At 39.8% G+C, this 26,418-nt stretch overlaps 1 protein-coding gene and 1 long non-coding RNA gene across 19 annotated transcripts in view; one reads left to right on the top strand and one right to left on the bottom strand.

The window, feature by feature from the left end:
- MYO3B (myosin IIIB) overlaps positions 1–26,418 on the bottom strand; it is a 409,714-nt gene that overhangs the window by 244,210 nt on the left and 139,086 nt on the right. The gene's annotated exons all lie outside the window — the stretch shown is intronic.
- On the top strand, positions 477–26,099 carry LOC111768924 (uncharacterized). Its single transcript, XR_002801609.2, has 4 exons — positions 477–725; positions 20,223–20,419; positions 21,512–21,662; positions 25,745–26,099. It is a non-coding gene; the product is annotated as an uncharacterized lncRNA (long non-coding RNA).

Below are 26,418 nucleotides of genomic sequence, written 5' to 3'. Positions count from 1 at the left end.
AGCTCAGGGGAATCCAGGGAAGAAACAAAGGGAAGAACATTGCATTTCCTGGAGCCTGAGGATGAGGACAGAGAAGAACCAACTTTTCTCATCCAGAGAAGACTCAAAAGAAGGTGAAGAAGGTGACCAGAGGAAAAGTATAGTGTGGTTTGAAACCAAAACATAAAATCTAAGAGCAGATAGGACAGAATCTCCCTTAGGAGCCAAAGAATGTGTACCACTGTAGCTGGAAAGAATTCCCATGCAAAAACAGGGCCCAAGACTGGAAGGTCTCCTAAGACAGAGGGCTCCAATGGGTAAACCCTTTATGACCCAGGGTTGTAGCCTATATGACACTTGTGAACACAAGAACCTCTTCAGTTTACCCTTATTTATGTCTCTGATCCTGTGATCAATAATAAATAAGTAGAAAAGTTCAGACTAACTCATCATATTCTTAGGGACTGTGATGTAATTAACAAAAATTCTAGATCCTCAAGCACTGTTTGTCTGGGGGACAGGCTGGGGACCACAGCTGGGAGGGGGCAAGGGAAGAAAAGAATACCATGGACAGTGAGCAGAATTAGTGTGGGAGGAGAAGGAAGGCATAAAAATGCTGAGCAAGGAGGCGAAGTGAGGAGAAAGACCAAGTAGAACCAGGCCAGAGCTGAGGAGCAAGTCTAGATGGCGCTCAGGGGACACAGAAGCTGTCCAAGGAGAATCCAACAGAATGCACAATGTTGGAGGTGGTTGTTTTATTATTATCGCTATTGATACTTCCTTCTTCTGTTTAATCTGTGCTTTCAAAGAGTCATATGGCAGTTGGAGAAGACTGGAGATGATCATGACCTCTACTGGAGATGCCATAGCCAAGAAAAATTCCAATTTTTGTGTCTGAGGATTAAAGCAGTCTTAAGGACTGTAACCAGTGGCCCCAAGTTACCACCTTTTCACTCCTCTTTGTTTTCTTTGTTTCTTTCTTTAGTTGGGAAAAGCACTTTGCAACTAAATAGATATATCTTCAGGCACCTCCAGCCATGTGGTTCAGTCAGGGCAACGGAAAAAAATGAGTGATTATTTTATCGTGTCTCAACTAGTTTAGTGGACTGTTAATCTGGACTGTTATTGGACTCTTAACTCAAATCTCACCCTCTGGTTCAAAGGGTTGGGAAAGGCATGATCCCTGGATAATGAGAATCCTGGGATGGCTCCATCTCTCAGGCTGCACTGCTGCCACTGCCCAAGGATCTGGGTATCGGCTGCTGCAGCAGGTGCTGCTGAGTCTCCTCTGCAGCAGCCAAGCCATGGTCTCCTGGGCCTCTGTGAGGGGCTAAGATTGGCCACAGCTCAGTCCTAGACTCAGCCAGCAAACCAGGCGTGGGCCGTGGCTTCCTTTAGAGGTGTTAGTTTCAGGTAGAAATTAAGAAAATATTTGTTTGAAGTAGCCCAGGAAGATGAGGAGCAAGCAAAGAGGGAAGTGATGGCTGAACCCAGAAGGAAGCAGTTATGGAAAACATGGGTGAGTCAGGGCAAAATAACCTATATGCTGGCACGCCCATTTTTTGAAGATATTAATCTTTATGCTAATTATTAATATAATAGAGATTTACATAATATTATACTTAAATTATTATTAATATTAAATATTTAAAATACTCTGTTGATTTAAAAAACAATATACTTAATCACCAAACCCATTATTCTCTCAAGCATGACACATGTACCCATTCATTTAAAAAAAATGTTTGGTGCCTAGTATTGGAGCGTAATATATAAAGGTTAAAAGCCAAGTATTGATGTCAAACCTAACTCTAGTTCTTAGAGATATGTGATGATATGCAAGTTAATTCAATTCTCTGGGCCTTAGTTTCTTCATCTATAAAATGATAATAATGTCACTGTGGGGAGTAAATGAGATAATCCACGTACAGCACGTAGTATATAGTGAGCTCTCAATAAATGCCAGCTATGTGGGTCAGCCACTGTACTAGATAGTGGGGATACAGTAAGTCAGTCCATTAGAAGAAGAAAGCCATGGCATACCCAATTTCAAGCAAGATAAGTGCCATAAAAAGAAATGTTAATGTTCAATGGCTCCTTGAGATAGACTTGAATAATACTGTGCCCATTAATTAGCTACTTTTTCTCAATATGATTCCTACCACTGAGGACAAAATTACTCTTTGATAGATATCCTGATCAGAACTTTCAAAGTTCTGGGAGAAGGGGGGCTTCTAGACCCTGACAATTCAGCAAAAGCAAAAACTTTGGCATTTTCAAGTTCAAGCCTTTAGGCACTCCTGTTTTTGAATGTCTAGCTAATTTCTTTGATTCAAAAATCAATTTCCATTTTGACAAACAGTTATGGTCTGCTTCTGGTCTAGGCTTAAGTGCCAGGGGATATGTGAATTCTAATCCTTCCCTTGATCCTACTTGCCATGCTGCCCGGAATTAAATCCATAATTCTCATTTGTATGCATTTCTGCCTTACAAGGGGAAGCAACGGACAATACCCAGTCATCCCCTATGAGAAATGAATAACCACTTCCATAATGCATGACCATTACATGCTCAGGACTACCCCAGGACTGGGGTGGGGGCTAGGAGAATGCAAAACAAAGAAGACATTATATGTATCCATAAGAAACTTATCTTCTGGGGTAATACCAAACTTACACATATCAAATATTCAGAGAATCAGGTAGGATTGAATTCACTTATTCATTCAAATGCTTAGTAGGTATTTACTATGAATGGCATTCCACCAAGTGCTTGGGGGAAAAGATGCCTGGAGTGAGATGTTAGCTTTCACGGACTTTAGAAACAAGTAGCAGAAGAGATACGGACATAACAATAATTCAAGGCTGAAAAGTGTAAGCACAAGAGTAGCTTAGATGAAGTACACAATTATAGCTAGCAGAACAAGTGTTTCACATGAGATGACACTTGGGTCTTAAAGGATGAAAGGGATATTGACAGGAAGTGCAGGGGAGGAGCATTCCAAGTGGAGAGTACAGAAGGAATGGAAGCCCATTGGTACAATGTAGGGCTCAAATGGGGAACAGCATAATGCAACTGTAATAGAGATGGGGATGAGAATCTGGCCAGGAACATCTTATTCAGAACCAAAAGCCATGCCAGTGAGCTTGAGTTTTGTTTCTCAGCCACAATGAACTGGCTTTTTTGAGAAGCAAGATAACACAATTAGACCTTTGCTTTAGAAAATGAATTGGAACCACATTAGAGAGAAAATTTGAGGGAGAGAATCCATTTAGGAAGCACATAGTCTGAATCAAGGAAATGGGAGGGGAAAGGTGATGGTTGTAGCTATGAAACTTGAAGACAAGTCAACAGTACAGAAAGAAAAAAGATCACTAGTGAAATCTTAGGCCAACTTAAACTTAATGGATGGACCTGTAGCTAAATCTTTGTGAACATAACAATCTACCTTTTACCTTCACTACCCAACTATAATCTCTCTCAATAGAAACTAAAGGCCTTTAAATTACCAATTCAATGGTCTCTTTTTAGTTCTCATTCTATTCAACCTCTCTGTTCACTGATAGCTGACAATGACCTGCCCCACCTTCTTGAAATATTCTCTTTCCTTGCCAGCAGTCATGCTACATCTCTTATTCTCTTACTTCTAGGACCACTCTTACTCATTTATTTTCACTACCAGGTCGAATAACATAAGGGAGAAGAGACAGGGTATGCAAACACAAGGAGGAGTGAAATACAATGACAGCATTTATGCCCACAGGCTTGGAACTTGCTGCTGAACAATCACAGGCTTTGCCTAGTGGACCAAAAGGTACTGAACGAGATGATGTAGAGGAAATTTGCAACCTACGGAGAAGGCCATCCTTACTCTTGGAGATTCACAATCCCAAAAAAGTCTGCAGATTTGGCTGAAGATAAGCAGGTTTAACTACAGTGTGCATATCTGGCACAAAGTGAAAATTAAAAGTGTAAGGAAACCAGCAAAAACTACTCCATAAAATTTACAGTTGATTAATTACTGCAAATGACTTCTACAATAGCTTTAATGAGAAATAATTCATATACTGTACAGTTCATTTAAAGTATACAATTAAAAGAGTTTTAGTATATTCATACAGTTGTACAACCATTATCTTAATCAAATTTTAGGACATTTTCATCACCCCCAAAGGAAACTCCGTATCCATTAGCAGTCACTTCCCATTTCCTCTCAACCTCCTCAGTCCCAGGCAACTACCAATCTACTTTCTGTTTCTATGGATTTGCCTAATCTGGACATTTCATATAAAATCTGGGCTCTTTTGTGACTGGTTTTGTTCACTTAGCATAACGTTTTCAAAGTTCATCTGTGTTGTGGCAGGTATCAATATTTCATTCTTTTTTATGCTAAATAATGCTCCGTCATACTGATATACCATATTTTGTTTATCCATTCATCAGTTGATGGGTATTTGGGTTGTTTCCACTTTTAAGGTATTATGAATAATGCTGTTACGAACATTTGTGTACAAGTTTTTATGTGGCAATACGTTTTCATTTCTCCTGGGTGTATATACCTAAGAATAGAATTGCTGGATCACATGGTAACTTTATGTTTAACCTTTTGAGGACGTACAAGACTGTTTTCCAAAGTGGCTGCATCATCTTACATTCCTACCATTAGTGTTTGCGATTGATTTTTAATACTTCATTTTATTCTAGAAATAATTTAAGGCATCTTACAGTAACACATGTTTAAATAAATAAATGTATGTGCAATAAGGCAAGATAAAAAATAACTCAAGCAGACTCTGGGAGAAGTGATGTCAGCATCATGGCTGAGTGAGCTTTCTCGGTAATCTCTCCTTTCCACCATACAACAAAAAAGACACTCATACTCCAACAGAGGCCATCCAAACACAATATAAAAGACATCTGAGAGACCCACAGAGCCATATGACAGAGGGTGGAGAGGCTGGAGCCCCCGTCAGACAAGGTGGAATGGGGTAAGAGAAAATTTCACTCTCTCCCCAAAAGACTATAATCTGGGACCACGGATGGCCTCTGAGAGGGAAGGAATGGGGGAAGGGATGTTCATTTGTCAAATGTCAAAGATCCCCAAGGGCCCTTGCAGCCTAGAGGGAAGCCCTCAAGTGGGGTGAAAGCTATCACAGGGGGTGACCTCATCAACCCAACACCCCATGAGAGCAGATAGTGAAAGCAGAGCAAGAAAACCCCAAGAGCACACAGAAGAATGCACTGCTCCCCCCACCCACCCAGTGCCAGCTCCAGCACCAGCTCCAGTGCCTGGGATCTTGATGGAACACAGAGGGCTCAGAATATGTGGCTCTTGACCCCCACCCAGCTGCAATATGCAGTCACTGAGACCAAATACCATGATGTGCAAAAACAGAGCCACACCCTCTGGAAGCATCAAAAATTATATTAAATCTCCAGACCAGAGAGAAAATGACAAGTAACCAGAAATCAGTCCTGAGGACACAGAAATATGCAATCTAAATGACAGAGAATTCAAAATAGCTATCATCAAACACCTCAATGAGTTAAAAAAGAATGTAGAGAAACAATTCAATGAGTTTGGGAGCTACTTCACAAAAGATGCTCAATATCATTAGCTATCAGGGAAATGCAAATCAAAACTACAGTGAGGTATCACCTCACTCTGCTCAGAATGGTTATAATTAACAAGACAGGAAAAACAAATGTTGGAGAAGATGTGGAGAGATGGGAACCCTTGTACACTGCTGGTGGGAGTGCAAACTGGTGCAGCCGCTATGGAAAGCAGTATGCAGTATCCTCAGAAAATTAAGACTAGACCTACCATATGATCCAGGTATCCCACTGCTGGGTATTTATCCAAAGAACTTGAAAACACAAAGGCATAAAGATACATGCACCCCTATGTTCACTGCAGCATTATACACAATAGCCAAGACTTGGAAGCAATTTTGGTGCCCATCAAGGGATGACTGGATAAAGAGGATGTGGTATTTATACACAATGGAATACTACTCAGCCCTAAGAAATGATGAAATCCAGCCATTTGTGACAACATGGATGGACCTTGAGGGTATTACGCTGAGTGAAATAAGTCAGAGGGAGAAAGTCAAATACTGTATGATCTGACTCATAAGTAGAAGATAAAAACAATGACAAACAAACACATACCAATGGCGAATGGACTGGTGATTACCATGGGGGAAGAGGGGGGAGGGCAAAAGGGGTGATTAGGCTCAAATGTGAGGGGATGGACTATAATTAGTTTTTGGGTGTTGAACATGATGTAATCTATACAGAATGCAAAATACATTATGATGTACATCAAAAAGCTATATAACGTTATAATCCAATGTTACTGCAATTAAAAAATAAGTAAATTAATTAATTAAATAAATAAAAACAAACAAACAAAACAAAGGAGATTGAAACTATAAAGAAGAATCAATCACAAACACTGGAGATGAAAGACACAATGGAAGAGATAAAACAAAATACAGATTCCCTGAATGCTTGAGTGGATATCATAGAGGAGTGAATCAGCATAATCAAGGATAGACATGTTGAAATGCTCCAGATAAAGGAGAAGAGAGAACTAAGACTAAAAAGAAATGAAGAAAGTCTCCGAGAAATATCCGACCCAATGAGGAAATGCAACATAAGAATTATAGGTATTCAAGAGGGAGAAGAGAAGGAGAATGGAGCAGAAAGCTTGTTCAAAGAAATAATAGCAGAGAACTTCCCAAACTTAGGAAAGAAGATGGAAATCCATGTGGAAGAAGCTTTCAGAACTCCTAAATATGTCAATGTGAAAAGACCTACTGTAAAGTATATAGTAGTGAAACCAGCAAAAGTGAATCACAAAAAAAAATACTAAGAGAAGCAAGGCAGAAGAAAATAACCTACAAAGGATACCCATCAGCCTTTCAGCAGATTTCTCTTCAGAAACTTTACAGGCTAGGAGAGAGTGGAATGATATATTCAAATCTTTGAAGGACAAAAACTTTCAGCCAAGAATACTCTACCCAGTGAAAATATCCTTCAGATATGATAGAGAAATAAGAACTTTCCCAGACAAACAAAAGCGAAGGGAGTTTGTAACCACGAGACTCCTCCTATAAGAAAGCCTCAAGAAGGCCCTCTATCTGAAAAAAAGAGAGAGAAAGGGATTACAAAGCATGGAGTAAGGAGATAAAAAGGTAGACAAAATCAGAAAATTGTAGCTATACATCAGAACAGGTTAGTAAATACTCAAGTAAAGCATTAAAGATAAAGGGAAGGAAAACACCAAAAACAAAGATAATCCTGTCATTTTAACCACCGACTCACAATACAAGATGGAATAAGATGTGAGAAAAACAACTTAGGAGGGGAAGAAGAAAGGGACTGAATCAGTTTAGTCTAAAGAAATAAGAGGCCATCAGAAAATGAACTATCTTCTCTATGAGATTTTGAATACAAACCTCATGGTAACCACTAAACAAAAACAGCAGAAGAGAGACACAAATAATAAACAAGGAGAAAACAAAGAAACACAACATAAAAAACCACGCAATTCAATTGGCAGACCAAAATACAGAGGACAAGAAACAAAGGAAATGCAGGAGACCTGGAAACTGAGTGATAAAATGGCAGCATTAAGCCCTCCTATATCGATAACCACCCTAAACAAAAATTGATTAAGTTCTCCAATAAAAAGACACAGAGTGGCAAGATGGATTAAAGAACAAGACCCAACAGCACACTGCCTCCAGGAAACACATCTCAGCTCCAAAGACAAACATAGGCTCAGAGTGAAGGGATGAAGATGATACTCTAAGCTAATGGCAAACAAAAGAAAGCAGGTGTTGCAATACTTGTATCAGACAAAGTGGACTTCAAGACACAACAGGTAAAGAGAGACAAAGAGGGGCAGTGTATAATGATTAAAGGGACACTCCACCCAGAAGACATATTACTTATAAATATCTATGAACCCAACACAGGAGCACCAAAGTACATAAAGCAACTATTAACAAACTTAAACGAAGACATTAATGATAATACAATAAGAGTAGGGGACCTCAACACTTCATTCACATCAATGGACAGATCACCCAGACAGAAAATCAACAAGGCAACAGTGGAATTACATGAAAAGCTAGACCAGATGGACTTAGACATATATAGAACACTCCATCCAAAAACAGAATACACATTCTTCTCAAGTGTGCATGGAACATTCTCAAGAATAGACCATATGTTGGGAAACAAGGCAAGCCTCAATAAATTTAAGAAGACTGAAATAATAACAAGCATCTTTTCCGATCACAATGCTAGAAAGCTAGAAATTAGTTACAAGAAAAAATCTGAGAAAAGGACAAAGATGTGGAGACTAAATAACATGCTATTGAACAACCAACAGATCATTGAAGAAATTAAAGGAGAAAACAAAACATATCTGGAGACAAATGAAAACGAAAACACACCATACCAACTCATATGGGATGCAGCAAAAGCCATATTAAGAGGGAAATTCAGCACAATATAGGAACACCTTAACAAACAAAAAATATTCAAATAAGCAAACTCAAAGTACACCTAACTGAATTAGAAAAAGAAAAACAAACAAAGCCCAAAGTAAGCAGAAGGAGAGAAATAATAAAAATCAGAGCAGAAATAAATGCTATTGAAACAAAAAAAAAAAAGGCAGTAGAAAGGATCAATGAAACAACAGCTGGTTCTTTGAGAAGATAAATAAAATTGACAAACTCCTAGCCACACTTACAAAGAAAAAAGAGAGAAAGCTCAGATAAATAAAATTAGAAATGAAACAGGAGAAGTAACAACCGATACCACAGAAATACATGGATTATAAGAATACTACAAAAAGCTAGATGCCAACAAAATGGACAATCTAGAGGAAATGGATAAATTCTTAGACTCTTACAATCTCCCAAAGCTGAATCAAGAAGAAATAAAGAATCTGAATAGACCAATCACAAGTAAATAGATGGACACAGTAATCAAATGCACCCCCAAAACTAAAAGCCCAGGACCAGACAGCTTTCCTGGAGAATTCTCCCAAACTTTCAGAGAAGATTTAATATCTATCCTTCTCAAGCTATTCCAAAAAGTTAGGGAAGATGGAATGCTTCCTAACACATTCTATGAGGCCAACATCACACTGATACCAAAGCCTGACAAGGACAACACAAAAACTACAGGCCAATATCACTAATGAACATAGATGCAAAAATCCTCAATGAAATATTGACAACCTGAATACAGCAATACATCAAAAAGATCTACATCACGATCAACTGGGATTTATACCAGGGACACAGGGATGGTTCAACATCCACAAATCAATCAACATGATACACCACACTAACAAAAATGAGGAGTAAAAACCACATGATTATCTCAATAGATGCAAAGCAAGCATTTGACAAGATCCAATAGCCATTTACAATAAAAACTCTTAACAAAATGGGGATAGAAAGAAATTACCGCGACATAATAAAGGCCATATATGACAAACCAACAGCCAACATCATACTCAATGGGCAAAAACTGAATGCCATTGCTCTGAGAACAGGAAAAAGACAAGGATGCCCACTATCACCACTCTTACTCAACATAGTACTGGAGGTTTTGGCCAAGAGCCATTAGGCAAGAGAAAGGAATAAAAGGAATCCAAATAGGGAGGGAAGAAGTGAAACTCTCACTTTTTGCAGACAACATGATCTTATATCTTATATATGGAAAACCCTAAAGAATTCAATGGAAAACTATTATAAATAATTAACAACTACAGTAAAGTTGTGGGATACAAAATCAGCTTACAAAAATCAGTTACTTTTCTATACTCCAATAACAAACTTACACAAAGAGAACTCAAGAATACAATTCCATTTACAATCGCAACTGAAAGAATAAAGTACCTAGGAATAAATTTAACCAAGGAGGTGAAGGACTTATACAATGAAAACTATAAGACATTACTAAAAGAAACTGATAATGACATAAAGAAATGGAAAGAGATTCCATGCACATGGATTGGAAAAATAAACATAGTAAAAATGTCCATACTACCCAAAGCAATCTGCAGATTCAATGCTATCCCAATTAGAATCCCAGTGACATTCTTCATGGGAATAGAAGAAAGAATCTTAAAATTCATATGGGGCAACCAAAAACCCCGAATTGCTAAAGCAATCCTGAGAAAAAAGGACAAAGCTGGAGGCATCACAATCCCTGACTTCAAAATGTCCTACAAAGCCATAGTCATCAAAACAGCATGATACTGGTACAAAAACAGGCACACAGATCAATGGAACAGAACTGAAAGCCCAGAAATAAAACTGCACATCTATGACAGCTGATCTTCGACAAAGGTGCCAAGAACATACAATGGTGAAAAATAGTCTCTTCAACAAACGGTGTTCGGAAAACTGGACAGCCACATGCAAAAGAATGAAAACAGACCGTTATCTCACACCACACACAAAAATAAACTCAAAAGGGATCAAAGACTTGAAGATAAGTCCTGAAACCATAAAACTCCTGGAAGATAGTATAGGTAATACATTCTTTGACATCAAACTTAAAAGGATCTTTTCAAATAACATGTTTTCTTAGACAAGGGAAACAAAAGAAAAAATAAACAAGTGGGAGTTCATCAGACCAAAGAGCTTCTGCAAGGCAAAAGAAACTAGATTTAAAACAAAGAGACAACCCACCAATTGGGAGAAAATATTTGCAAATCATTTATCAGACAAGGGGTTAATCTCCATAATATATCAGGTACTCACACAACTGAACAATAAAAAAACAAACACCCGATCAAAAAATGGGCAGAGGATATGAACAGACATTTTTCCAAAGAAGATATACAGATGGCCAATAAACACATGAAAAGATGTTCAACATCACTAATCATCAGGGAAATGCAAATCAAAACTACACTAAGATACAACCTTACACCTGTTAAAATGGCTATAATCACTAAGACTAAAAATAACAAATGTTGGAGAGGGTGTGGAGAAAAGAGAACACTCATACACTGCTGGCGGGAATGCAAACTGGTGCAGCCACTACAGAAAACAGTGTGGAGATTCCTCAAAAAAACTAAAAATAGAAATACCATAGGACCCAGCTATCCCACTACTGGATATATACCCAAACAACTTGAAATCAAGAATCCAAAGTAACATAGGTACCCCTATGTTCATCACAGCATTATTCACAATAGCCACGACACGGAAACAATCCAAGTGCTCACTGACTGATGATTGGATAAAGAAGATGTGGTATATATATACAATGGAATACTACTCAGTCATAAAAAAAGACAAAATCATCCCATTTGCAACAACATGGGAGGACCTGGTGAGAATTATGCTAAGCAAAATAAGCCAGACTGAGAAAGACAGACACCGTACGATTTCACTCATACGTGGAATATAAACAAATACATGGACAAAGAAAACAGTTCAGTGGTTACCAGGGGAAGGAAGGTAGGGAGTGAGCACAGGGGGTGAGGGGGAACACTTATGTGGTGACAGACAAGAAATAATGTACAACTGAAACTTCACAATGATGTAAACTATTATGAACTCAATTTAAAAAAAGATTTAAGAAGTTAATTGAAAAATAATTAAAAGTAGAAGAGAAAAATGAAATGAAGAAATTAGGTAACAAAAATAGAAATTAGAATACTAAATAAAATACTTTGTTAGAGGTGGCCAGAAATTTGGCTCTGGGTTCTTTAGCAGTCAATATGAAGGGAAAATGCAGTGTATTCTATATTTCTTAAAATCCATGACATAAAAACAGACCAGGTGCTTAGATAATTATGATGATATGATGATGATGATGATGAAGATTGTAAGGAAACTAGAGATAGATATATAGCTTTCCTGGGTTTTCATAGAAACAACTCCATATAATGTAATGAATACTATTTCCCTCCAGTAAACACAGCCATGAGTTTCATATGGCTGTTTCTTGTAACACTCTTCATCCCAACCGATGTCTTGTATCAAAGAACCATCTAGCAAAAAGAATTCTCCCTGAGTGGCTGATGCAACGAGGAACAGTGCTCCCTGATCTTAATGCAGGGCTAAATTTACCAGCAACTTAGTGAATTTTTATAGAGTCAAGTCCCTTGATTCCTAACATGCTGAATGCAGTGCCCAGATGCTGGCATCCACCAAGGAAAGGAAAGGCGGGGTGCCAAGCTACCATATGCTGTTCATTGCAAAGAATGGAAAGAAGACTGCTGAAAAAGTTTAGCTTGTGAATCCAAAAACTCAAAGGAGGGAGCAATTTAACCTGAAAGATGGGAGTTGGGAGAGGGTGGGAAGAGGACTGGTGCATCACACAAGTGGGCATAGAAACAAGAGCACAGTCAAATTTGCCTCTTGAATGATGACAATAATGATTCCAACTAACTCGAGGCCAGTGGAGATGGAGGTGGGAGGAGGATTAGATTAAGAGGAAAGATAATGGCCTAGAGCTTCAATAGTCTTGCTGGCATTGTGTCTGCCCACATTTAGCACCTTTCCCTTAATGTCTGTTCTTTTGGTAAAGACTTAAATTGACTAAACACATCTCGGGCTGATTGCAAATTATATGAATATTATTGATGGTATGAAATCAAACTGGGAAAATAAGCTAAGTCAAATTTGGATTAACAACCTAACCACTACTGAAAAGCCTGGAGAAAATATTGTCAGGTAATAAGTAGTTGTAAATGTCTTCTGCAAAGCAAGATTTGCTCAGCTATTAGCTGCCTCAGTTCATGTTCCTGAGGACACAAACTACCACCATGCCTATCACCTGCCATCCTTCTGCCCAGCTTCTGAGCAAAAAAAAATTTCCAAGGGCAATGAACCACAAGGCCCAAATGATTGCCTCTGCTGCTTTTTGGAGAGATGGTTCTTCCTGAGGAAGCTGCCACCCAAGGAAGCCAGTTAGTGCTTTGCCTTTGTGCATTTAGAACAAGAAATGAACACTTCGTTCCCGAGGGATGTCAATCCAGGGCCATGTTCAAGCACTAAATTTTCATAAGATAAAATATTTTTCTTTTTTAGGCAAGGGAATGAGTAAAGACACCGACTGCCAAAGAGAGCCTGGGGAGTCCTTAATGTTCCTCCATTAACATGAAGAAGCAGAACAGCTCCATCTATTACATCAAAGCCTCATCAGAGACCCTAATCCTTTCTAAAAGGAACTCTTAGGCAGCCAAGCCTTTAATTTGCTGAATAATAGGCCCTCTGATTAACCCTTGCTAAGCAAAGTACAGACACTGCAGACAACAAATGTTGCCAAGGGGCTGAGAGTGAAAAGAGTTGGGGGTTGGGATAGCTCCTACTCCCACTGCTAGTGAACTAATTCTTTGCACAGGTTTCTAAATGGTCAGCTTTCTGTTTTCCTTTTTCATTCTCCCTATTCTCTCTCCAGGGAATACGCTGCTTCCCTGCTCTGGTACCATGGTGTGTCCTGAGCTTTAAGCCAATATAACTCTGACATGCACAGATAGGTGATGTGGAATGAATGCATTACCAAATATACTCATAGAAGCAAATCAGTGACAAGAAAGGCTTTTTCAGGACCATTTACCCACCCTCCTCACTCTAGAACAAGTCACCTGTCTCTGAAAAGAAAAGAAAAAAAGGAGTAGGAACCCACAACTGGGAGGAAAGGAGAAGTGAAAGGAAGAGAGTGAGTAATGCCAGCTCAGGCATTTCTCCGATCTGTTCTAACAGGAGATGTCTAGTATTTAAAAAGGTGGTTGATTCTCTTTGTGGGATCCCATTACTGGAGGTAGACAACTGTATACTATGTTGCCAAGGACAGGGAACAGCTTAGATGGGCGGTGGGTTTCACACTAGTGTGCATTAACAAACCACATACATATTAGACTTCCTGCTTGTTATATCAGATAACGAGGTGAAGGATGGAACATATGACACAGTGGTCAATTATCATGTGGATGATATAAATTCTATTGTGCTGAGGACATTTATCTCTGTATTGATCTGGCTTTGCTAGCAAGGATCATAAATCACTAGCCTTCCATAACCATATAATAAATACTCTAATAACAGAATGCCACCAACTCCTGTTTTCCCAATAAATTCCCTATAGTTTCAGTTAGAGAAGTAAAATTTAGAGAATCTGATAATCTGATTTTTAAAAAAATTTTGTTTTATTGTCAAAATTTTTATGTAGTGTGAAGACTATGGAGAAAAGCCTGTCTATTTAGTGATGTGCTGGAGCCAGCACACACTAACTCCCTAGATATTATTGTTACATTTTCAGGAATTTTGTGAACAAATTGACTGATGTGATATTAGTAGCTTGAAATTGGCCATGATGAAAATATTTACACCATAGAAATCTGTAAACGATACAAATCAGCCCCCTAACCCCACACAATCAGTTGTTAAATATCACTGTGAACTAGATATCTTGAAGAAAACTGACTGCCTGATAATTCAAAAGCACTGTCATATAGATAGAAATCTCTTTTTATCATCCTTTTCCCCTATTTTTTTCTCATTTCCTGCCTTCTGTTGGATTGACAAAGTTTTCAACAGCCCTTTTCTCCTTCTGTTGGTTTAGAAACTAGACATTGTTTTCTAGTTTTAGTGATTACATGATTAACATATTTGCTTAACTATAAATTTTCCAATAGTTCTATCCTTTTTTTTTTTTTTTTGGTGAGGAAAATTTGCCCTGAGCTAACATCTGTTGCCAATCTTCCAATTTTTTTTTTGTTTGAGGAAGATTAGCCCTGAGCTAACATCTGTGCCAACTCTCCTCTATTTTGTACATGGGATGCCTCCACAGTATGGCTGATGAGTGGAGTATGTCCGTGCCTGGGATCTGAACCCATGAACCTGGGCCACCAAAGTGGAGTGTGCAAACTTAACCACTTGGCCATGGGGCCAGCTCCTCTACCCTCTCTTTGAGAAAAGAACCTACGCATGCCTTAACCAGCCACTGAACACTGCCCCTCCCCCAATTTTATGATGGTTTAATTATTTTTTACATATCTTATCCCAAATAGTTTTCCTTCTTACAGTCAATAGTTAGTTATTTTACTCCTTCAGACTGTTCCATGAAATTAATTTCATTTCAAATGAATTTATGCTTCATTTGTTATTTGCATGGGTTGTCTTTCTTAGCTTTAAATTTCTGCACGTGTTTTGAAATTTCAGTTGGTAGGCTCACTTTGAGGAAGAGGAGGAGGACTTTTTCTCCCTTTCCCTCTCACTACCTCTGTGCTCACCCTCCTAGTCTTGTAATTTTTGGGTTGTGTCTTCCTGGCTCTCTGGGTCTCTAGCCCAGAGCCAGGTTTTAGAATGGCATTTTGTGTTCCTGACCCATGGATTTATTACATATATGGAAGAAACCATCACTGTGGCAGCAGAAGATCTAGTTGCTTATATATCCTTCTACCACCCTCAGCCAGAAGCTGGCTAAAAGCCATAGTTCGGGAGATGGTCAGCATTACCCTAGGTGATGGAGAACACAGAGGAAACTGATATAGTTAGAACACAGGATCATATGACCCTTCCTCTATTCCACTCTTTTCCCCAGTCTAGGAGAACCACTCCAGATACTGGCTTCAAGTAGGAGCCCAACACTAGACTCTGTCTTGCTTGGAGCCCTCTTAGTCTCTTATCCACAGGAGCCGAACTCCCAGCCCCCACTGCTTGCTTCTGATCCCAGCAGACCTGTGACTTCAGCCCCGCTGAGTACTTTGTGTTTTTTGTTCCATTTTGATCTGTCACAATATTTAGATTCCTTCCTTCCTTCCCTAGTAATATGTTTTTGGCCTTTTCTTTGTATATGTAACGTGTCATTGTTATGTGTTTGGAAAAGTTTAAACTTAAAGAGCCTCCTTGGACAGCAAATCTCTTGCATCTAAAGGCAAAAGTCCTTCAAATTCAAATTTATCCAAAAGTTCTTCTGTTTACCACTATTCTAAATTATTTTTCTTTAGTAACATCTATTGATGTGAAGAATGTATTAAGCTACTAATGTATATGGCCAAGATTAACACCTGTGAGAAGTGACCCTGCTCTTATTTTACAGGAGGGAAGCAAAGTTTAGGTCATAGGTCTCAAACTCCACCACACCTTGATTTCCACCCACCACACCTGCATATTCCTCTAAGCAGGCTTAGCATGGGAAAGTTTACATTAGAAGGAAATTGCCAGCTCTGTAGAATGTCACGTCACTGACCATAGTCCTGAAACATCATGAGCTACGAGAACATGGCTGTTTCTCTTAATCCTGGGTTCAGAAATGGCTCCTCTTCAACCTTTCCCTGGACTTCTGAACCAGGTCGATGGAGGAAGTGGTAGGGGGAAATTAGAGGAGTAGTGAGGAAATAGGATGAGGGAAATGGGGAGGAACAGGCATAGGTTGCTAGAGAGGAATAAGCACTGAGACTGCCAGAGAGGATTTGTTTTGACATCATTTTTTTATATTCAAAGCAAACAAAAAGGAGTTCACAGCTAACCATGTAGCTGTCATCATTAACTCTTAACAATCCTATCATGTTTCTGACAGTTAAAATTTTACTTTTTCTTTGGGAAAATCTATGTGTGTTAGGGGAGTGTGTTGGACCACTTTTCCCATCCCACATTCTCTTCCTTAATATTACGTTTGTGGTTAGGAGAGATTGTCCAAAGATCATGAATCCTAACATCCAACTTATAGCCAGGTCCATCATAGGCTATGTATAATTTTGTGGATATCACCTCCTTTCTAGAATTCTTGGTTGTTCAAAAGGAACTCATGTTTACTGAGCCCCTGCCATGTGACAGGAATTCTGCCAGGTATTGGGGATACAAAGCAAGAAAGATATATTCTCTGGGAGTATCAGAAAAGATACTCACAATTTGAGTGGGGAGACAAGATACACAAACAAATAATTTCAGGATGGCTGGACCTTCTCCCCTTTCCCCTCCTTGTTATGAAGGACTGTAAAATACACCAAGCTGACATGAAAGCATGAGGGAAAGGGCCTCTGAGTCTTCTCTGGGGAGTTAGGGGAAATCCCACTTATTCAATTTTGCTAGAATGTGCAGGCAGTATGGAGGAGAGAATATTATTGCATAGACAGACAGAGTCCAGATCCTGAATGACCCTATGTTTTAAAGAGGCTGGCACAGCCTATAAGCAGTGAGGAGCAATAGCATGATTGTGAGTAGAGCATGACTTGATCAGTTTGGGGTTTCAGAAAGATCATGCTGACTGTTTTATGGAGGAAGGTTTGCAATGACTGTAGTTGTAGAACCAGGGAGAGTAACTGGAAGCTGTTACTCTAGTTGCAGCACCGAGCTGAATCATCACCAAGGAATAACAGAGACCCATATGATGGAATATTCCGGGCACTCAAAAGAACCTAGATAACAAAACTACCACCCTAAGTCGGGAGCAGATTGGGGAAACCACATATCCTAGGATACCTAGTGCTCCCACTTCTAGAGCTTCTGGGTGCTTTGGTCCCAAACATCAAGGGAGGCAGAAGACTATGTCCAAACATTCCTTACTTATATGGGTATAGGTAGGGAAGAAGAAAGAGCACCTGGTATTTCAACAGCCTGGTCACACATGGCACCATGGGGGGACTGACAAGGGAAACCGGAGGAGGTATGCGAGCATTAGACTTCATATCTCCAGGTGGAGGAGGGTGAAAGGGTGGTCACTGACATTCTGCCTCAAAACCATAAATATAGTATTATTCAGCCATAAAAAGCTATAAAGTACTGATACACACTATAATATGAATTAACCTCAAGAATATTATGCTAAGTGAAAGGAGGCAAACACAAAAGGTCACCTATTATGATTCCATTTATATGAAATATCCAGAATAGGTAAATCAATAGAGGGAGAATAGGCAGAAAGCAGATTAGTGTTTGCCAGGGGCTGGAGGGGAGGAGGGAATAAGAAGTAATTGCACAATAGGTATAGGGCTTCCTTTGGGATGATTAAAATGTTTTGGAACTAGATAGAAGTGGTAGTTGCATAACACTGTGAATATACTGAACGCCAATGAATTGGTCACTTTATGGCAAATATTATGTTTTGTGAATTTCACCTCAATTAAACACACACACTCACACATACACCGCAGCATCATGAACCTCAGCAGAGATACTGGACGATGTTGCAGACCTGAGTTTCAATCCTGGCTCTGCCAGTTTCTAGCAGGTCTAGCTATGAGACTTCAGGCTGTTACTTAACTTCTAAGAAGCTCAGCTTCCCATCTGAATAGTAACCTGCCTCATATGGCAGCCATGAGGAGTCACTGAAATAATGCACGTAAAGTGCATTTCACTGTGTCTGACACATAACAAGCTTTAAATAAATCCTAATGTTAATATTCTTATCTGTACTCCTCACACAGACAACCCCAAATTTATTCAACTACTTTTATTTTAACTCTCAGGTATCTTTTAGGCTACACTTGATTTAGTTGAGCGTTAAGTTTTCTTTGCTTTCCTTGGTGACGTGAGTTTTGCCATGAACAAAGATTTTCACACAGCAGAGAACCTGGTCACAATTAAGAAAAGTGAACTCTAGGTTCACAAATGTATAAGTTACAGTTGCCTCAGTTCAGGCTCATAGCAAATATCACTAAGTGATCACGATCCCTCATCCTAGATGCAGCCTCATCTCCTTCTAACACAGCATTTCAGGACAGGGATCAGGTGGTCAGTGCTGAGATACAAGGTGCCACCAATTTGCTATTTCTTTCTACTGTAATTTGTTCCTCTCAGAGAGGCACATGTGACCAAGAAATTTTAGTGAAGAATGTTTATTTTGTTCTTGAAGTCCTCGATAAAGACCAGATCATTGACAATTACAAAAATATCCCTCTTTTACTATTGGGCAGTAGGCTTGGGAGGAGGAATTTAATATAAACCCTTAAGATTGGAGACTTATTTAACTAAAAAGAAAAAAGAAAGAGAGGAAAGAAGGAAGGAAGGAGGGAGGGAGGGAGAGAGGGAAGAAGGGAAAGAAGAAAGGGAAGGAAGGAAGGAGAGAAGGAAGCAAGGAAAGAAAATACACTGCGGCTTTATGGTATAATACTAACACTCGACATTGTCATGATGCTGTACTGTATTCAAAGGATGTTACATTCAATCTGACCGGGAGACACGTGGCCATTGCTATCCTCACCCACAGCTTAGGAAGCAGCGGCTTGGAGGTATCAAATGACTGCAGGTCATGTAACCACCGAGTCACAAGCTGTATTAGTTTCCTAGAGCTGCTGTGACAAAGTACCACAAACTGAGTGGCTTAAACGACACATATTTATTGTCTCGCAGTTCTGGAGGCTAGAAGTCTGACTTTAGGACTCAAGATTGGTAGGGCCATGCTCCCTCTGAAGGTGCTAGGGAAGGATCTGTTCCAGGCCTCTCTGCTAGCTTCTGGTAGTTCCTTGGCTTGCAGGAGCATAACTTCAATCTTCACATGACGTTCTCTGTGTGTGCGTCTGTGTCCCAATTTCCCCTTTTTATAAAGATACCAGTTACACTGGATTAGGGGTCCACCCTACCGCAGTACAACCTTATCTTAACTAATTACGTCTGCAATGGCCCTATTTTCAAATAAGGTCACATTCTGAAATACTGAGGTTAGGACTTCAATATACAAAGTTTTAGGGGACACAGTTCAACCCATAACATGGGATGATCAAAGCCAGGCTTTTTACACATGTGTGAGGAGCCTTACTTGAGCCTAAGTGTTTAAGGTTTGGGTCTCCCTTAAAGGCAAGAATTCCCATTATTCACTAAAATATAGCCTTTCAAATAAAATTCTTCTTTCAAAAAAACATTCAACAGTCCTTCACATCAAAAATCAATTACGGGGTTTTGTCCCCCACTCACTAACCTGATATGACAGCTATATCATGCATCTGATGACCTTAGAAGGTTCCAAATTAAAATACTGGGAGGTCAACAGAAGCTGCACACACACCCAAAAGAAGAAGGAGGACCAGAAGAATCTATGACGACTCATTATATTTAAAATAACTGTTATAAATTTTGAATCCATTAAAAAAAAAAGCCCTTTCCTCATTAGTGCTAAAGGGCTATGTCTGTTATTTTTATCCCTGCCAGAAATCATCAGTGGGCTGGAAGAATGTAGTACTGGTGACACAGCCTTCATTTACATTTTTAATTAAAATTCTTACTGACCCAGATCCCGATTTTCTTCTGTACCAGAGCCTACGGAAACTCCACAGTGCAAACTACAGTGGCCGAGGAATGAAGGAGCAGGCAGGAAGCTGGAGGCTTAGTATTGAACCAGAAGAACATCACAGCTCCTGGGAGAAGACCCAGGAGGGGTGTCGACCTGGCCACCCCATGCTCCCACCTTGTCCTTATTTTCCCCATCTCTCCCAGGCCACAGATCAACCTTGGTGAGGATCATGACCACCTCTCCTCAAGATTCACTTCTGCCATGACTCATCACTCCATGGGCCCCATGGTTCTCCTTCCTGACTCTCACATCTCTTTTGATGGCATCACTATTGTTAGTTATAATATTCATCTTTATCACTCGCATTTGTTGACCTCTTAGTTTGTATCTCACCTAATTCTTCCAACATTCTATAAAGTAGCCCGATTGCAGACTACTACCTGTCTATAAGCTCTCCACTCTACTTAGGAATAGAGCCCTGGTACTGACCTGGGCCCATGGCTGCCCTGTTAGAAAACTACATTTCTTAGCTTCCTTTAGTGAAGTGTGGCCATGTGATTAGGTTGTAGCTAAGCCTATGTAGTATGAAACTGCTAGAAAGTAAGAAAACTTTCATTTTTCTCTCCTTCCATTTGCCTGCAATAAACATGCAAATGTTGGAGCTACAGCAGCCATCTTGGCCCATGAGGTGCCCTTGGGCCCTTGTACTTAATGCGGCAGCACAAGGACAGGAGCCTGGGCGGCTGCCATGTGTCCTGCCAGACCAGCAGTACATATGTGGCCTAACTCCAAGTCTACCTTACCTGAGAGGAAAATAAAAGTCTACCTCATTTAAGTAGCAGTTATTTGGGATTTTCTATCACAGCTGACTTGATCTTAATCCCAAGTGGTTATTATATAAGTATTAGTCCTCCCATTTTACAGACGAGGAAACTGAGGCTCAGAAAGTTTAAATAATTAGTTCAAGGTCAAAAACCTAAGTGGCAGTGCCAGAATAAAACCTGACTTCACATCCTGTATTCTTAATCTGTCCAACACATACAGTCATGAACTGCATGTTTGGTCAACAGTGAACCACATACATGATGGTGGTCCCATAAGATTAGTACCACATAGCCTAGGTGTATAGTAGGCTAAACCATCTAGGTAGGGGTATGTACAATTTGTGGTGTTCGCACAATGACAAAATCACCTATCAATGCATTTCTCAGAACATAGCCCACTGTTAAGTGACACATCACTGTGTTTTCTAAAAAGACTCTTTCCCATGCTGTAAACACTGGAGTCATGTTTAACTCTTCCCTCTCTGTAGCACCTGTCTTCTCCCATAGTCAGCTGCCAAGCAGTGTAAGTCTGTCTGCCTCCTACAGTCCTGGCATCCACTCCCTGTCCCACTGCTCCTTCCCCGTGGAGAAACCTGCAGCTGGCTGACAGCAGAGTGAGAGGCACTCAGCCTGGATAAGGTGTGTCCTGGGATCGGTGGGAAAGGTAGGGCTGCCTGTGGAGTGAAGTGAAGGTACTCTAGGCGTTGCTTCTGTTTTGACTCCTACTGAAGTTGATTCTCTCAGGTCAAGTTTGGGGGGGTAGTGCTATTGCTGTGGAGAAGGGAGGGGAGGAGAGAGAGAGAGGGAATGGCCTGAGCTGTGGAAGTCAGTGAGTTGAGGTCTAAATAAAGAGAATGTGGACAGCAGATTGAAATATTCCAGAGGTGTCAAGGATGAGAAGGTCATTGACACTTTTTCTTCCAAACGAAAGGTCTCACATATTTATTACTGAACCTACTAGTGCAGAAGCATAGAAACAAAGAGAAAAATAGTTTTCCCAATAAAACATGTCCAACTGTCCAGATAGCGGTGATGTTTTCAGCTTGATATGGTAAGACGCTAGTGACCTTTATACAGCATAAATATGTGTGCCACCTCATCTGCAATTCCTTATTGACCCAGCTTGGTTCTTTTCTAATGTCTCCTTTTGGAGTTGTACCTGATTTTATTACTGATTTTCAGCCAAATCCACGGGGGAATGGGATGATTCTGCTTTTGTTTTTGCGCATACCACAATGGCAGAGAAAAGGAGACAGAGCTAGTAACATTGCCAAAAAGCAGTTTCAGGATAGTGGTATGGACAAAGTACAAAGGGTAATAAAAATAGTTACTGCCGGCTGAGCATGAACTCCGAAGCAAGTCTTCTGGGGTTCAAATCCCAGCTCCACCACTTATTAGCTGTGGTCTTAGAACTCTTGGCATCTTTCTACCTCAATTTCTGTAAAATGGAGATAATATTAGAACTACCTCAAATAATTATGAGGATTAAGTGAATATATGACATGTAGACAACAGAGCCTGGCATGAGTTAGTTACATATGCTAGTTATTATTATTATTTGTCAGGTTCCACATACACATTATATAATTTAATCCTGACAGTCACCCTATGAGGCAGATATTCTCAGCCCCAATTTGACAAATGAGAACCAAGGGTCAGAGAGGTTAAATATCTTCCTTCGGGTTGCACAGCTAGAAAGTGACACAGCTGAATGCACACACTGCTCTTCCATGGCTGCCTCTTCTTGAGATAAGCCAGGTAAGCAGCACTCTGGGGAGGAGCAGAGGTGGACAGACTGTGGGTGGATGCGTGAGTCACGCCCCGACCTCCCCACCCCACAACCTCCACACATCGTGTGCAGGGACACAAACAGGGCAGAGCTCAGACAGCACAAGAGAGGTTTACACCACTTCTCTTTACTTCAACCACAGATTCTTTGTGATTTACATTATGAAATTCAAGTATGATTTTTAAGAAATAGAAGAAAGAAAAGCCCATATGAGGTAAATGGTACAGATATCATTTAGACTAACCCTATTTAAAAGTCACCTAACATAATGTGCCACAAGCACTAATATGAAATCTATGACATATGCTACAGATCTGGTTTCTCACAAGATCTAAAACCGGCATTTGATGGGAAATAAACAGAATACACTGACTAGAGTCTGGATTACCCACTTTACTATGCCGTTGGCTTATTTTGGATGAGGCTAAACCCCTCACTGCCCCAGTTCGTAGGACAACAGTAGATTCCAGGTACACGTGGACACTGCACTATGTTCCAAACTTCAAGTCACACTGAGCCACTTCTTGATTCACACCATGAGAAAATCAGATTTTATCGGCTGAGTTTATAAGCGGGGTATAACTGAGGTCACACTGGGCCCTTGGTGTCCTTAAATGATCCATTAGGTAATCTAAATTAGACACCCTTCAGAGAGCTAGCTCTATTTGTTCTTCTCATGTAAGGAAAAAAATCCCCAATTTTTCAAAATGAGGAAGAAGCTGGGTTGCATTTATAAGTATATTGATCAATATATGTTAAGAGGGGAAAGTAGAATTTGGTTGGGAGTTTTTAAATTAGAATTTTATTTTTTAAATTTTGAGCTTCTCCATGAGTTTTTATTAATTCACTAACTCCCTGTAGCCCAAGAGATGCTAATTAATTTAAGAAGCCATAATAGCTAATCACTGGCTAAATAAATCTAAAATGGAGAGAGTCTGTCACTGGAGATGATGAGGATTTTAGGCTGGTTAATTTTAAAACTACAGATGAGAGGCAGGCTCCGAGGAGTGGAATTTGCTTGCCCCTTTGTTGGGAAACATTTACATTTCTAAGGGAAACCTCTATCTGTAAAGATGCCTCCCTCTCTGTACCAGGAAGAAGAAGAGAGATGACCTTGTCCCTAGAAACTCTTAATGGGGAAGGCAAGAACTTGGGTTGGTTGCTGTCTGGCAATCTCATGTAACTGATTTAGGGTGGTGGCTTCTGACCTTTACTTAATCCTATTTGATTCTTGTCTAAAAGTCATGGGATCATCCAATGACCAGACCCCACCTGCACTGATACCACTTTAACTTTTTTCCATGTTCTTTCCTTTGTCTTGTAAAGAGATGACTCACATACCCATGCCTTATAAAATTAGCCCTAACCCTCAACTCGGGGCAGCAGCAGCAGCCCTGACTGCCAGTGGGTCCTGTCCCCACGCACCAGCTCTGCCTGCCCATGGGTCCTGTGCCCATGCCCGCAGCAGCTCTGACTGCCCATGGGCCCTGTCCCCATGCTATTCCACACTATTCTCTAAATAAAAGAGCACTACTACCAGATCTTGAGAGTTCAAGAAATCTTTCTTTCGACTCCTCGGCTCACCGACCCCGCATCAGAGATACCAGCAGCTCATTTTAATTAAAATTATCAATTTGTGAAGTAACGTAAATAAAGGTTGTTGTATCCTGCTACTCCAGGAAGTATTAACCCTTTGCATGGCCACCTGAGAATCCAACAGGACTTAAAAAGCCAAGAATATCTGTGGGACTTAACCAATCACTGATTTAAGATATTCATCATCCCAAGTATGTCGTTCATTGACATTATAAAGCCACATGGAATTAAGCTGCCTTGAAACACAAAATAGAGAACGGTGAACAGCTGAGAATTGTTGCCTTGAAGGGAATATAATCAATGTCAAGGAAACAACCACCCCAAAATAGTTTCCTTTATAAACATTCAGGCCTAGAGAAAAGCATATGTTCCAAGTCTGAGTTTCAATTTTTAAGGAATAAATTGATGCAAATGCCCATCAGTTTTAGCGGTTTTGTAGCTTAGAGTGATCTCACCTTGTTAACATTCAGGTACAAATGCTTACAGCCCTGTGAATGTCATTTGGAAGGATAGGAAACGCTGCCTCCATATTTCATGACTAAATGGCAGGGCTTGGCCACGATGCTCACTTGGAAACAGATACACTTGCACGCTTAGCTGCCAAGCCAGCCAACCCAGGAAAACAGTGTGTGTTCAGGCAACCACGTAGTTAAGTCATCAAGTCCAAAGCTGGAGCAGCCATGATGCTCTTGGGAGATTTGTCCTTGACCAAGAGAAATCCATCTTTATTGTCTCCATAATCAGCTCAAGAGCCATTGAATATGAAGTCTTGAATCTAATTCCTAATAAAACTCTAAAAGTTTTAGAGGCAAAATGAAAAAGCATAGTTCATAGATACCTTTTGGCTAATGGTTGGGGAAGTATTTTTGAATTTTAGTCCAAAGACCTGAAATTAGTTTGAATTTAAAAAAAGAAGTGACATCCATTAGGATGAAGGTAAAGTTGACAATGGAAAATTATTGTTATCTTATCAAAAGGCTGCTTCTGAATGCAGCCTCCCGACAAAACAGAAGTCTGGCTGAAACTTGAACCAGATATACTTGTTATGCAAATAGCTTTAGCCATAGGGGAAAGGGCTGATAATGAAATCACTACAAAGCCAACCACACATTACAGAGGTGACACAAAAACAGCAGGCAGGTCTTAGCATATGGATAAAAAGCAGTGCAGAATTTATGTGAGCATCATGTTTAATTTATCATAACTAAGCTGTCAGGAGTCATGCTTTGACAAATGCATAACTAACACACATAAATGAATCAATTATCACTAACGACCAAAGGTTCAGAACCAAACAGGCTGATCTTTCTTTTCTTTTTTTTTAATCCCAAAACAGGTTTACTAAGAGGATTTCAGACCTTCTTAAAATCTCTCCTACTGTCTCCAAATTAAGAAGCCTGGAAACAAATCTGGAAAACACTAAACTACATCCTGGCACTCACGTTCTCCTTCCTCTCGTCCCCTCCCCAAACACACATGCACACTGTCCCCTGTCTACCCAGCTATAATCACTAGGCTGCAGCCAGGCCAATCTGTTCAGACTACTGCAGCAATCAATGAGAAGCCATACAGGTCCTTTGGTGAGTGGTGACCATCATGAACCAGGAAAGACTGAAATTATTGAATTGACTCTGCTATGGTTCAGCAGTCAAATAGGTTCAGGATATTAAAGATATTAAAGCTGTTAAAAATTTTCTAGCTCTGTTCACTCTTTAGAGAGAATCACTTTAGTTTACTTTAATATAATGCACCATGGCTTACTACAATGAGAACTGAAGCAATTATCTGGATAACTCAGGCTAAAAACACTTTTCCTGAAATTACCAGATAATCATCTTCCCCACCCCAGTCCCACCAATAATGAAAAGCTTATAATCTGAAGGTCTTAATCCTCTATACTTCCTCCCTTTCTCTTCCAATATGAGCAAGGTAAATATAAAAGCAAACCAAAGCTCTTCCTTTAAATAGCATTTCTAACCCAGTGAATGTCATTGTTTATATTTAATTAGA

This window comes from Equus caballus, chromosome 18 (assembly GCF_041296265.1).
Source record: "Equus caballus isolate H_3958 breed thoroughbred chromosome 18, TB-T2T, whole genome shotgun sequence".
Taxonomy (NCBI): Eukaryota; Metazoa; Chordata; class Mammalia; order Perissodactyla; family Equidae; genus Equus; species Equus caballus.
The sequence above is the reverse complement of the archived record's forward strand: the minus strand, read 5'-3'. Positions and strand labels throughout refer to the sequence as shown.